The sequence below is a fragment of the Numida meleagris genome, chromosome 5 (genome assembly GCF_002078875.1).
Source record: "Numida meleagris isolate 19003 breed g44 Domestic line chromosome 5, NumMel1.0, whole genome shotgun sequence".
NCBI classification, from domain to species: Eukaryota; Metazoa; Chordata; class Aves; order Galliformes; family Numididae; genus Numida; species Numida meleagris.
In genome coordinates, this window is record NC_034413.1 from 26,814,349 (window position 1) to 26,828,892 (window position 14,544).

Here is a 14,544-nt window from a genome sequence, read left to right on the forward strand (position 1 = left end):
TTTGTTAGGAGCTCACCAAGTTCCCTCAGAGTTTTCCCCAAATGACTGATAGAAACAGCTGCGAGGAAGCTGGATGGGTACCAGGCACTGCAGGTCCCCAGTGCCAGCAGGCTCCATGCACATAAAAGAGTGCTCCAGCCTTCAACAAATACTTCAGAGCTCAAGCACAGCCATCCTTTCACAGCTAGGTCAGAGATCGTACACTGGCGGAAACAATTCACATATGCTAGGAGACCATGTTGCATTACAGTGAACAGACTTTCTGAAAGCTACATCTGCATGCTTGGAAGTGCACAGACATCAAGCGAATGAAATAAAAACCACTAGTGTCAATGCTAAATTAAGATGGAAGGAAACAAGTCATGGAAATTCCAACTGTTCGAGTTGCTACCACTTTGTTGGGCTGGCCACATTACTCATTATGTATTTTAGCTGCTGCAGTAGATGTGCTCCTAGGAGAGCATTCAATTACTGCTACTGCAGCAACAAGGTTATATCATTTGTATCATCCACTTGTAACATTTCAGAAGCCATTTGTTTGAATGTTTATCTGACTTCAGATTTGCAACAGTCTGAGAGTCTTGGGCACATAGGAAGATGCCTGCAAGGTCACGGTTTCCACAACCTTCTACAGTTTTCTTTAAATAAGCAAAGTACTTGCACTACAGAGAAATAAACCGTCTCTTTTTCAATAAAAAGACCTTCAACGAGCTAGACAGATATTCCAGCTTGAACCAGAAAGAATATCATCAGCTCTCATTTCAGTCTCCCTCACTAGTGTGTGTGGTGGAACGAGAAGGCAGCACCCATCTTCAGAACCAGCACATCCTTTCTGTCCCACAGATATCTGCAGTGTGCCCAGTGACATCAGCTGCAGTCTTCTGAGAGTTGAAAGGAGAGGAAGACAGAGGGGGAGCAAGTGTGTGAAGAAACTGCATACCTACATGCACAGCAAAAACTCAAGTGTTGAAATATGTCTGATACATGCTGCCCTAGTGTCATCCAGTAATTTGGATTAGCAGTGTTAACTATATAACCCATAGAATAATGAGGAAGCAGTAGCTGTATTTGGGTTCTGATCTTCACTTCAACCCACGAGACTTACAAACACATATGTACTATATACTGGCTAATCAGTACTAAAGAAATCAAATAATTTGGCTTCACCAAATTCTGCTTTGTTGCAATCTTTCCCATAATGGTGTTTGTAGGTCCCAACAGTATATACATTGAGTGAGCATACACTATAATGTAGTATTCCCAGGGAGGTGCACTAGAGCAATACAATGATGGAGTATTATTCTCCTTCTCTGTAGTATAATGCTGTCAGAAATGCAGCTCAAACCACTTTGTTTGGCTGTATGCTGCAGCCTGTATCACCTTACAGACACATCATGTTCACTGCTTACTCACTACCAGATTGTTCACTGCAAATTCTTCCATCATTACAGAAAAATCACATTTTACATGCTTTTCTGCGTTGTGTCTTTTTTTTCCTGCAATAGCCTCCTTTTACTAACCTAAAAGTCTGGATATATATCATAGTGTAGCCAACCTTCACAAGACTTTGTTAGTCTTCTGAAGACTGAGTTTTAGTAACTATGTTAAACCGCAAACCACACCTGAGGGAAGAGATAAAGAGGAAGGAAAGAAGCGGTCATGCTTCTACATGCTATTTTTGAAGACCCCATTTACAAAACGACTTAAGTGCATGTTACAAACTTTTCACCTTCACACCATCTCAGTTATGGTTTTCAAGGGCATCCACTATAACATGTAATACTTAACACCTCTGCGGCACCTACTTCGCCAAGATAACAAGATTTTTCTTGTTAGTTTTTAATTTGTTTTAAAGACAAAGCACACCAGAACACCTGCTGTTTCAGCAAACATGAACATCTCCTTTCTACGACTGGACCCACAGTGCTTAGGTTACCAGCTTCAGATCGCAAAATGAGTCAACAGCAATTGGATTAAAATGCAGAGCTCATTTTCTAGGATAAGTATTTGAACCAGAAAGAAGGCTGCAAAATGCTTTGGCTGTTCTGCGTGTGTCATTCTCCTCTGACTCTGGGCAGAAACCAGGAAAGCTCACAGTCACCCTGTGACTGCTCTCATTTGTGCCTTGCTACAGGGGATTCTAAGTGACGGGAGAAAACAGACAAAAAAAAAAAAAAAGAAAAGCAGATGCACAGGGGGGGAAAGAAAAAAAAAAAAAGGGGGGGCGAAGGGGCTACGTGCAAATCGCTGTCAGCTCCAGAGAGCAGGGACAGAACTGACGCCGATGTCACAGGACTTTGTACGGCGCTGGCCCGCCTCCAGAGAGCCCGGGACTTGGCACAGCACCGCGAGCGCTCCACAAGGCCGCGAAGAGAGAGCCTGCACCGCTACTTCTGCCTGCACAGATACCTCAAAAGTCGCCACGCCACGCTGATGAGGCAGGATACACCTGCAAATGCGCACAGCGCTGCGAGATTTAGCCTTAAATGGAGCTCGCTCCCAGAGTTAGACTCACCCACCGGTGCCTGCCTCCCCACATAGCCTCCACTGGAAAACACCTACCCCTAGAGCAACTCTTGGCTACGGCAAACACCAGCTATGCACTCGCAGCCCCCTCTCTCCGCACAAACGCCGGGAGCCGCGGGGCTGGGGGCAGCGGCAGACACGCTCGGGCTCCTCCTCAGGCGCCGGCGTCCTCAGCGGCGCGGCGCGGCGTGACCCACCTGTGCCAGCCGCGGTGCTGCGAGCGGCGCACCCGATAACTCCGGGCCGCCCGGGAGCTCGCGACCACGCGCTGCGGAGCCGCCACTCCCGCGGCCCCTCAGCGGCCGGCGGACACTCCCGCCGCGCCAGGACGCGGCCTAAGGGCAGCCCTGCACCGCCCCTGAGGGGAAGGAGCGCTGCTGCCCAGGTGGGGCCTTAAAGCGGCCGCCGCCGCGCGTGGCTGGGAGGGGGGGGGCGTGGGCCGTGGGCCGTGAGGGGGGCAGCCGCAGAGGAGCGGCCCTCAGTCCGGCAACCGATCCCTTCGGTGACCCAGCGGTTTTAAATCCCAGTTTTTGAACTAAGTTCGCCCCTTGGCGCTGGTGGCGGAGCAGCAAAGTGACACAAAGCTGCGGCGGGCGCCGGGGCAGCAGGTACATGGGACACACCGGGGCGCCCTCAAGGATGAGATGGCGGCCGGGAGGCGGGGAGCGTTCGGAGGGTCCCGGAACGTTCCGGAAGGCGGCGGCGCTCCAGACGGCAGCCCCGTTCCCACGGGGCGGGGGGCAGCGCCGGCACCGGCCCGGGCGCGGCGCTGTGGCGGCGGCGAGTGCGCGGCCCTCGTGTGACGCGGCGGAGCCGCCCGGCGGGATTCTGTCAGAGAGCGCAGCCCCGCGCACCGTCTCCACGAGCCCAATCCCGCGCGCTCCTTCAGCACCAGGGACAGGCGCTGCGCCCCGCGAGCCGAGGAGCGGCCGGGCCCCGGCGCGGCGGCACCGCTGTGGTACCGCTGGGCCGGAGATCCCGTCGGCGTGAGTTGTGACTTAGTAGTGCAGTTCGCGCGAAGGGATCGTCAGATCTAGGGCAGTGTGCAGATCAGGTAATTGGTTTTACCACGGATTAAGGAGCCAGAATCATCCTTGCAACTTTTTTATTTTTGGTCGCAACCGTGGCAGTGCCACAAATCATGCGGTGGTTGCTCTGCAAGGAAGAGAAGCACACCACGGCTTTGTGCAGTGTTATAACTAATTTTCAGTAGCCTGACAGACATCACTTTTTTTCCAAAAACTGTTTGTAGCTGAAATCACTTATCATTAGTGGAAATGCTCTTATGCTGACAGCAGTATATTTAGTTTGTCTTCTAACGAAGAAGGTAATTTGCAAAGTGATTTTAAAATGGCTGTTTGTGGCTGCTGTTGTCTTGAGCCATGAATAAACTACAGTATTTTTTTTTTAATTGCTTGTTATTGCACAGTTAGCAAGACTAGTTACCATCAACTGCTGGATTATTCTTGAGACGGCAGTGAAATTGTACTGTAAAATGTAAGTTTTACTCAAATCAATTTATTTAAACTTTGTGTATGTTTGTCTAGAAATGGTGATGCGTAGTGGAAACAATAAGTCACAGCTTGAACCTTCAGAATTTTGCCTTGCAGTACTTCAAGAGCAAATACTGTGCCTATTTACAGATAAACTTGAGTTCTGTGGTAAACTGAATTGCCAAGATCACAGAGGGGCTTAATGCCATACTCTCTCTCAGAGATTATTACTGCAAAGTAATGACAGTTGATTGTCAATTTATTCAGTTTGATTACTTGGTGCCTTGATTTGATGATTTGTTCAGTTGATCTTGTTGATTTGTTGAAACAATTCTGACCTCCGAAGACTAGAGTACACTTAGCTGAGGAAACCAAACCAGCTGGCTCTTCTAAATAATGGTTTAACTCAAGCACCACTTTTCCTTCAGAACTAAATAATTGCCCAAATGTTGAAATATGTGTTCTGGAAGCTTTTAAAATAATTATTTATAAACAGCTATATTACCTCTGGATTATCAAAATGAAGAAAGACTGTCCATCTTACCTGCTTTAACAAACAACAAACATTTTGCTCTGTCATGGATACGTTCAGTGTCTCAAAGCAGTAAGTATGCAATAAGGAATGGAATGACCAACACTTTATGAGAGCTTTTCATCTAGCTGTTGAACAGAACAGATGAACTGGCTAAGCAGCTTTCCTCACTGCGCCCTACAAATAATTATTTGGCCACTTGATAGCTGTGGATAATGATAATAATATTAAAATAATCTTGGCAGCAACTGGAGAATGACTGCAGGTAGATGGACATTTCAAAGGGTGGTATCCCAGTGCCTCACCTTTCAAGCATCAAGTAAATTTGTTTAACACCAGTGCCTCAGCAGGTAATCCAGAGTAAGCTTCTAATGGAGTGATATGTATGTTAAAAGGGAAATAGGACCACTAGATTTAAATCCAAACACATCAGTTTTCATTTAATGAGGCCTGCTCCAAAAGTAATGCCACTTAATTTATTATGTTGGCCCACAGCATCAGAGGTGGATGTTGGTGGTAGGGCAGTAGTGGTGGAACATTCCCATCAATATTCACTTGTGTTTTGTTGCTGTGAGGCAGATGGTCAGTCTGACAAAATGACATCTGACATGGAAGTGCATATGAAGCAAAGGGGTGTTATTGAATTCCTCCATGTGGGAAAAAAAAAAAAATGAATCCACTGATATTCATCAATGCTTTCTGAACATTTGTGGAGACCAAACAGTAGATATGAGGACAGTTACACAAAGGGTGGTGCATTTCAGCAGTAGCAATAGTGCTGTGAAAGACAAGCCTCAATCTGGACAGCTGTGCGGATTTTTTACGAGCATGGCATACAGGCTCTTGTTCATTGCTAGCCAAAGTACACAGCTAATGGTGGTGACTATGTTGAAAAGTAGTGTTTTGTAGCTGAGAGCTTGCTCTATCAGACAGTGTTATTGTACTTTTTGTACCTGTTGTGGTTTCCATGGAAATAAATAAGAGGGATTACAATCAGAGCAAGCTATATATTTGTGCTAGCAATCTCAATTTTTTTATTTACACGTTCTTCCATTCCTTTCTTAGTGTTCTCAGCTGTACTGGCAGTAAGGGAGGAACTGAGCTCCAAGCAATTAAGGATAACAGGCCTAAATACTGTGAATGTTGATTTGTACAGACCTGGAATGATTTTGTTCCCCATATTCTGTGTTGTCAATCTTCTTAACTATTCTTGTATTTCCTTCTCGTTTCCAACTACATGTATGGAATAAGGTTGTACTAGCAGTAGCTGTTAACTCCTGTGGTTCAAATTTTTACTGTATGTATGCGCTCATGATCTCCTGTTGTAAGAACCACCTGGTCTTCAGGTGTCTGATGACCAAAGGAATTAATACACCCCTCAGTTTTTCAAACAGTTTGAGGTAGAGCTGCCCACACATCTAGCCGAGAGGTGTTGTAATATGTTCAGAAGAGTTACAGGGGCTTATGGCTGGATTAGAATGGCAGGGTGAGGGAGCATGCCAGCTGCCACAATATCATGTGATACTTGATGAATGTGCTGCAGACTGGTTTTTAAGTAGTAAGACAAATCAAACTGAATTAATTCAGAATGGTTTAAAATGGCAGCCATAAAGTTTTCAAACAAAGGCAATTCAAAATTTAAACTACTTTGAACTTGCTTGAATATCCTGTTACTGTTTCGGTTTCTAGTGCAGAATGAATATTCCAATGAAATGTGTGCTCTATGATGAGCTTTTTTTTTCAAATTGAGATTAATTAAAATATTAACAGACAAATTATACCCAAATTCAAGGAAATCTGGTGGAATCAATGTTTCCAAGGTAGAACCAAGCCACTAGGAAAGAAGCAAGGAAAGACAGGTGCCTATAAGTCAGTCATATGTTGAAGGAGAAACATGGTGCCCTCTTGACTTGTCAAATAACCAGTATCCTGAGTGCAATTTGCAGGGACTATGCAAAAGCTGAGATTATTGTGGCAGTACTTAGCCTGGGACTTCCGAAGAGTTTCAGTTGCTGAAGTTCTACTCAGTATTCCTTGAACAAACAAGGTCCCTTTTCTGGATCAAGATCCACTCCTGTGAGGCCTAGAACCATGAACAAAATACTGCTATTTGTGAAAATCTGCAGCAAGTAGGAAACCAATCACCGAGACACAAAATGGTCAGTAGGGGATGTTGCTTTATTGCCATAGGACTTTCTACTTCCTTTTGTTTTAATATTTTTATTTGGCAAATTTGGAGGTGATTTGAGATCCCTGTCAAGTGCTTTAACTTACGTGATTTTCTTTTCAATCATCTTTAAAAACTTGATAAAAAAATTACATTTCTCTGAAACCCCGTTTCCATATAATGTGACTCAGTTATTACGCAGTATGTTCTTACTGATGTTAATCTGTTCCTACCCTTATGGCTTTTCTGGTTAGGTCACGTGGCTCTGGCCATCTCTTCATAAAAGAAATGAACTGATCTTATCTAAGCCCCAAATCCTGTATTTCCTAGAAATAACTTCCGATGATGTTGAATAGTCAGCTGTGTTGTTTTGGAAACTCTTGCAGTAATTCCATTTTTTAAAGCTGGAATTCAGGCAGCTCAAACTATTGCCACATTCATGACCTGATCCAGTAAGCAATTGCCTTTGTGCTGTGACCCAGTAACAATGGAGCATGTTCAGCTGTGATGGGGATTCTTTCCATTTCAGGAGGCAGCATAATGAAAGGAAGCTGCCAGACACAGCTCTCTAACCCATACTGTGGCCTCTTTAGCCCCTTCTCCAAAATCATTATGGTCTGGGTTCTGCATGTGAGAAAAGTCAAAGAGATTTGAGTCAACGGAAAAAAAAAAAGCAGGGAGAAATCTGACACAAGATGGTAACTGTTATGTTCCTTTGCTGAATGGTCTCCAACAGGAAAGAGAAGGAGCATATTTTGTCTAAAGCTATTGTATTTCACAATATTTCAGCCTTTTTGTCATATTTGCAATCACTTTATTTTGATGTGGTTCTGATGAGTATCCTAAACTGTGTTTTCTTTTTGGTTTACTTTGTCTTTGGCTATCTTCTAAAGTGACAGTTTGGTATAAAGCAAGAATTAAAATGGGTGAGATTTATTGAAATGAAGTTTCTTGGGATATTTGTTGGGTTTTTTTTATTCCTTCAGACAAAAAATGTTGCTTGCAGTGCACAAAGTGAACAGCTTTTATTTCCATCTTCTCATCTGATGAGAAATAAGTGGCCGTAAAGTTCCAGGACCTGAAAGATTGATGTTTATTTGTTTGCTTTGTTTTTCAGATGGGGAACAATTTTCAGAAGTAATCTGTGCGGTGATTGTTACCCACCACTGAGTTACCTGATACTACTGCCTGAACCCTTCATAAGATTAAGCTCTCTTCTTACTTCACTGAACAGCAGCAGAAAGTGAGTTTTAACCCATGTGTCTGGAAAGCAGTATTTCAAATAAGATATATCAATACACTTAAAGGGTTCTGACCTGTGCTTCTGTTATTCAGTCTTCAGCTGAGGACAGAAGCATAAAAATAATTTATATTTTTAAATAAAAGTCGAAGGATTATTATAAACCTGGATTCCATCTGTTTACATGCAGAGATAGAAGTGTACATAATTCCTTTCAAAGTCAAAAGGGGGCTGTATTTCATTAGTGCTGGCTTCAGCACCCAGAGGCATTGGGAGCTGCTTGGAAATGGGTACTAGAAGAGTGAACTAGTGAGAACTAGAAGACGGTGATACTTCTGGGAGGCAAGACCGTGGAGGGGCTTGAAGGCTGGTCTGCTCGAGGACTGTCATCGGGGTGAGTGGCAAGGATGCTTGATCAGAGAACCTGCCTGGTAGAAAGGAGCTGAGATTGGACTTACAGGGACTCCAGAGATCAGGGTTACAAAGAGAAGTGAAGTGAGAAAAAACATTTTGTGCTAGGCCCTTGGAAAGAGTTCTGGCCCTGTGGAGTAGGTAGCAGGATGATTGGTTGCTCTCGGTTGAGATTGGGGAAAATTAGAGGAATCTCTAGGAGATGAAGACTGAGCTGAGTAGGCCCTGCCTTCTGCACAACTGGATGAAGATAAGCAGTGGCACTGGGAAGGAAATCCTATACTTAGATGTGAAACTTTGAGTTAAAAAGAAAAAAAACTATCTTGGCTTGTTTTATACCTGTTTTTCTTATTTTTCCTCATTTTGCATAGTATGCCTAATACACACAAATAAGGGGGAAGTATTACTGAAACTTTGAGTTATATTCTATTTTTTCAGTTATTCCCCAGTTATGTGTTTACATCTATGACTGATCTAAAATGTATTAATGCCACTAAAATCAGATGGAGAACTGATGCCCTCAAAATCACGACCCGGCATTGGGTACGTGTTAGAAAATCCAGAGCTCTCTGATGATAACCACATTCCCCAGGCATGGGAAATACTGCTCTAAGTTTTAAAGAATATAATCTTATTCTTCATTGCTTTTCTTTATGGCTGAGCCCCACTGTATTCTTAACACCTGGAATTCAAACTTTGAGTTGCCCGATTTTAAGTCTTTTGACGTGAATGAAGCTCTTTTGTGAACGAAAGAAGAAGTTGGCCTTGTAAAGGGTAATGTGTGTCTGGACAGGGCAGAAACAACTACTTGATGTTCAGAGCAGGCTGCACTATGTAGTTTTCTTTGAGTTTCTTTCTAATTAATATACAGGGATAATTGTGAAAATCTTATTAGTTTGAGGTTTTTAGTGTTTCATCCTGTTAATGCTACCCTTGTGTGCTGGATGACTCTGCTGGTCAGTGACTCCCTTCTCTCATTGGCAATTTTCGTCCCATTAATAGAGCAGAAACCTTACTATCTTACTATCAGGCCTCAGCGCTCTTTCAAGGATCATCCACTTAAAATAGTTCCCAGTAAATTAGTTGCTTATCCTCGTAGGTCCATTTCAATGCCTTCTTCACGAATAGTTTTTCTTTTTACTTATGTAGAGTAGAGCAAAATTTGATACAATTATTTTTAATTTACAGCTTCCTCAAGGGAATACATTATTACACTTCAGGTTCTTCAAAGAATATACACGATTACATAACATATTTGTATTAATTACATTTTACCATTAAAATGCTCATTTTTACTTTACTCTTGTAACAAAGTAAAATATACCGGTACATGATAAATGAAGTCAGCCTGGTGAGCATATCTATAAATTATTTCTGTTGAGTAACTTCTGTTGAGAAAATGAAGTACTATGCATCCCTTATACACTTCAGTACAGTCTCTGGCTTTTGTCCGTAATTACTTCACAATGAATAGGTTAGACTTTTTGATATGTATATAGTAAAAGAGGAAAACGTGAACAGTTAAAAAAAGTTGTGTTTCTACTTGTGAAGCTTGAAACAAGCTACAAAAATGGAGAGTAGCCTTATGAAGAGAATATTATCCCTAGTTTACAGCTAGAAATACTGATACACAAGACAAGAGCGATTTGCCCGAGGTCACCCAAAAGATGGGAAAACCCACAACAACAGAATTTTGAACTTCTGATTCCAACTTCTGTGTGTGGTTGTGTGATTGTCCTTCCTCCTCTTTGTGAGGGTTTGTTATACCAAAGTGCTTTGTTGCCTAAAGAGGAGTACAGTTTGCAGACAGCTTATCTGTCAGTATTAACCTTGGCTTTAAAAAAACTTGAACCTAGGAAATTTATTAATATACAGTTGCACGGCGTTAGCAGTAAATACTAAAAATAATGATAAAATTCAGCGACTTTTAGTGCTGACCTAATGTACCTTCAACTCTTTCAATTCAGTTATGTACCTAAGGGGTTGTGTAAATGTTTATGCATAGGACTATCTTTAGGCATCTGAAAAAAATGTGATAAAAATGGATTATACCAATCCAAAGGGTGAATCTGGGCAGGAGTATATTTTAAAGTACTGGAGCTTAAAAAAAATAAAAAGTGCTCTTACATTAGATGTATGGTCACTTTCTATGTAAACCTTCAGGCTTTTGCCACTTTGTGGAAGGGTATGGGTTTTCTGTTCTATTTTTCCAGTCAAGTGAAAACATACAGTGATTGTAAGCATGCCTGTAAATGTCCTACAGCCTATTCAGAAAACATCCTGCATGTAAGTTTGCATAGGAGCACTTGCTCTCTCCAGTGATAAAGCCTCAGATTTTTGTGTCTGTTTCTGAACTGTCTTATATACATGTGGAAGTTACAGTGAAGACTAAATATTGAGGGGAATGAATAACAGCTTTGTTCTTGCTTTGTGGATAAAGCATGCTTTGCAAAAGTTCCCTCAAGCAACTTTTTTGCATATGTGTCAAGTTCAGATTTTTAGTGGCTGAATCTAATTCTGACAAAGTAAAATGTTGAAGTTGAGTGGTGATATTGAAAGCAGATCCTTTGTGGAGAGAAAGGAACACATATAAACTCATAAAATGTAGCGCACACTGCAACTGCGCTGTCATAAACTTCCCTGTTACTAATGGAGGAGGTAACTGTCTCCAGGATAAACTGTAATATAAGAAAACCACATATGACTCCATAAATACAAACATGAAACAATGATGAAATAAGAGGTATATCATGAGGTTTCTTTTAGCTCAAGCTGTGTTGGATTGCTTGCTGAGACAGTTTAACCTGAGCTGCAGCTCACTCCTTCTTCTCTACAGTGTATCTTATGCTTGATTTAAGCCTGATAAAATTAAAAAGAGTGTTTCCTCTAATTCTACTTATTACTGTAGTTATAGTTAGCATCAGAAGATCCAATTAGGCTTTTTTTTCTTTTTCTTTTTTTTTTTTTCTGTGAATTTCTGTGCTTTATGCCTGAGTATTTATTCTAGTAGCCCAGAGGAAGGTGGATCTTAAAAATGTTCTCCTACATAGAGCTTCCCTGGCAAGAGTTGGTTACAGCTTTCCTGAAAGGGGTCGGAAATGTTTTTGGTGCTGAACTGGAAGCAGTACTGCTGTTTGTGTAGGTTTAATAATTGAAGAGTGAGAAAAAGTTTGTCAACAAGATAAAAAGTTTGTCAACAAGAGGAATGAATTCCCTTCCATTTTTCCCAGCCACTGATCCTATTCTTTACCCTCAGGTGAATCTTAATCTTGAGAACCAATTTCATTGCCAAAAACTGTTTGTAGTTAGTATGCCAACCAAACACTGTGAGACCAGCTTTGTGGTCGAACATCACAAGATCCTGATATCTTTGTGCACAGCGGGGTGATATCAGTGTTTGGAAAATGTACTAGCATTTTCCTATGCTGACGTATCTCTTGCACCATTTGCTTTGCTCTGTGAGCCAGGTACATAGAATCCCTGTGTCGTGTCTCCAGCAGGGTTCTGCTGCTGACAGGACTGCTGTAACAAAACTAATACTTTTTTATAAAAAAAATCTTTTTTCTAGTTTTGCACTTTGTTTCAGACTAATTAGGCTGGACTTGCTCTTGCGAAAATCTACTGAGTTTGTTAGGCTTATACTGATCACCTGCTCATTCCTCTGTCCTTCTAAGTGAAGTCAAAGTTTACAGTTGTCAAGGTTTACAAGTTGTCCTATTTGCAAGTTTGAAAATGAGCATTTAGGCTGCAAGTTTGATAGGAGATGAGGAGGGCATCATAACCTTTTTTTTGTTCAATATAAAATGTTTAGTGCATGGGATTATGGCCCTTATCTAAGGTTGCTAGGTGTGGCCAGTACTCATAATTTATTTCTTTGTTTTAAGATTGCTTTTATATAAAGCTATTTATAACATGGAACTCTTCACGTTCCTATGACGTTAACAACTGCAAGGCTATAAGCACAAGTGTTTGAACTGGGATACCTTTTGCTCAGCCAGTGAAATAACATTAGCTGATATTGCTTTGCAGAAAAAGGACCTCTCTCATTAGAGTCCTGTGTGAATAGCTGTTCCAGGAGCAGACATACAGCTGCTGTGTCTGGGTTACTGAGATGTGATTATCTTTCCCTGAGGGATCAGAGACAGATGAGGGCTACGCTGCAGCTTTTCCTGGAATGTCCTATGTAAAAACATGGCACCAGTCATACTACAAAAAACAGAGGCATGCATGTACAATTTACCCACATTGTGTATTAAGAACTGCAGAGACACCCAAAAAGCATTAGAGGTGCCTTTTTTTTTTTCTGGATGTCAGGCTTGCTGTTGGTTTTACATAGGACTTGAAGAAAAGCCTCTTTGCTACAAGAGTCGAGAGAAAGCTTTCCCTTCTGTCTGTTACAGTCGTTCTAGTATAACTGTGTTTACAGCTCTGCTCTGCAGGTTCTTTGATAGCAGCCTGTATCTGCCTTACATGAGAATGTGTGAAAATTCATTCAGTGCCACGTGACGTCCCTTTCTAGTCCAGTGCTGGATGAAAAGTAGATTCCCAAAACTATGGCAATTGAGCCCGTAGCCTGCAAAACATGGGAACTAAGATCCTTGACAATATGTGAAAGCTGGAAAGACTAGCAGCTTGCCGTTGCCTTTTTAGGCACTGCTCCAGGCTTGTCTTGCAACAGGCTTTTATTACACTGGTTCTTGGTACTTTTTTATAGGACCACAGCAATTTTGCAGAATTATTTGGAAGATCAGGCCAAATATTTTTACTTGTGACCCAAGTCTGAATTTGAGCTTGAGCCCATTGTGGTAAAGAGCCTGTTAACTCACAGCACTGCTCACTATTCCCTTTGCCAGAGGGCTGCTCTGTGAACAGCTGCTGTAGCATGAAAGGCCAAAGGGAAGTGCCTCAGTTTTGCCCTAATCTTTTCACACCTCCACGTCACTGGAACATGCCCAAGTGCATGGTAAACCGCAGGCAGTCTCGCCAGTGCAGAACAGCCTGTGCAGTTGACTTTAACTGAAACATGAATCATCTCAGTCCTGAATTATTTTAATCTAATCAGTCATCTCAAGGGGTGTAAGGAGACAGCAAAGCGGAAAGAATGGCTGCCAAATAGAGGATACAGGACACAAATAAAGCTGCTAAGATGAGACGAAATAAGAACTAATAATGATTTATTCCAAATGCCGCTGGGGTTACCATGTAGATGACTTAGTGAGAGATTTAGGTGTAATGAGTTTTGTAGGCTTTTCCATGAATGATTTTGGCAGTGTCTGTAGAAGTGAAGGGAAGGCAAAGTTGTTAGTTACACAGGGAATACACACAAGAGTTTTCAAGTGCTTCGAAACAAATTCTCCTTAATTGATATATGCTTTTCAAGCCTCTTGTAAGTAGACAAGCACTAACAGCTGCAGTTCTTTTTATAGATACGAACTAATCTCTAGTACATGTTAGAGCTGAAGGATAGAGGGGACAACATGCTGTGGATTCATAGGGCTTTTCTAGCCATCAATGTATTCTTTTAATACTCTCTAAAAGTGGAAGGGAATGCAGAAGAGTGGAAAGCGTAGTCTTCAAGAATATTAATTCAGGACAAAGTTGTAACAGGAGTGAAAAGTCTAGTTCTTAATGGCATGTCATACGCAAATGTGTCTTATTAACACAAGAAAAAGCATGTGTAAGCTTTGACCTATTTTCTTAATAGGTTCAGCCTTTTGCAACCTGTATGAAATAGGCAACTAACATTTCTTCCCTATTGTCACCTGGCTTTCCTGACAAAAGGTGGGGACAACTATATGCTTCATGTTTTCATATAATTTTATAAGCCAAAATGGTAAGTTAGAAGAAAATTGCTAAGGCTTGATGAATATCTTTGAACAGGCTTCCTGTTTGAAAATATGTTTTCCCTCTTCTTTCTCCTTATTGCTAGTTGTATATATTGTCAGTTTAATACTGTTTTCTGCATGGAAACTGTATCCAATTGTGGTAGGTGAAGGGAGAAACTGTACTACGCTTTTTCCATTTCTAATGCCTATGATTTTATTTACATAGAGACACCCTAGATTTTCAATGTTCTGTTTCTTTTGGTTCTTTATTACCTGTCTGAAATGGCCACTTGTTTGTCATCTGACATTTAGCTGCCTCAAAAGTCATTATCACCTCCATTTTTAATTTT

General features: G+C 41.7%; 1 protein-coding gene and 1 long non-coding RNA gene across 8 annotated transcripts in view; one reads left to right on the top strand and one right to left on the bottom strand.

Annotated features, from left to right (window-relative positions):
• LDB3 (LIM domain binding 3) overlaps window positions 1-2,858 on the bottom strand; it is a 125,467-nt gene extending 122,609 nt beyond the window's left edge. For 4 of the 5 annotated variants that reach the window (XM_021399651.1, XM_021399653.1, XM_021399652.1 and 1 more), the window contains exon 1: window positions 2,563-2,808. The gene's annotated coding sequence lies outside the window, so the exon portion shown is untranslated. Of the gene's footprint in view, window positions 1-2,562 lie in introns of all 5 variants that reach the window. The other variant, XM_021399650.1, reaches the window with a different exon arrangement.
• LOC110400066 overlaps window positions 2,829-14,544 on the top strand; it is a 64,529-nt gene continuing 52,813 nt past the window's right edge. For 2 of the 3 annotated variants that reach the window (XR_002439595.1, XR_002439597.1), the window contains exons 1-2: window positions 2,951-3,580; window positions 7,836-7,961. This is a non-coding gene — a long non-coding RNA (uncharacterized LOC110400066). Of the gene's footprint in view, window positions 2,912-2,950; window positions 3,581-7,835; window positions 7,962-14,544 lie in introns of those variants that run through there. The other variant, XR_002439596.1, reaches the window with a different exon arrangement.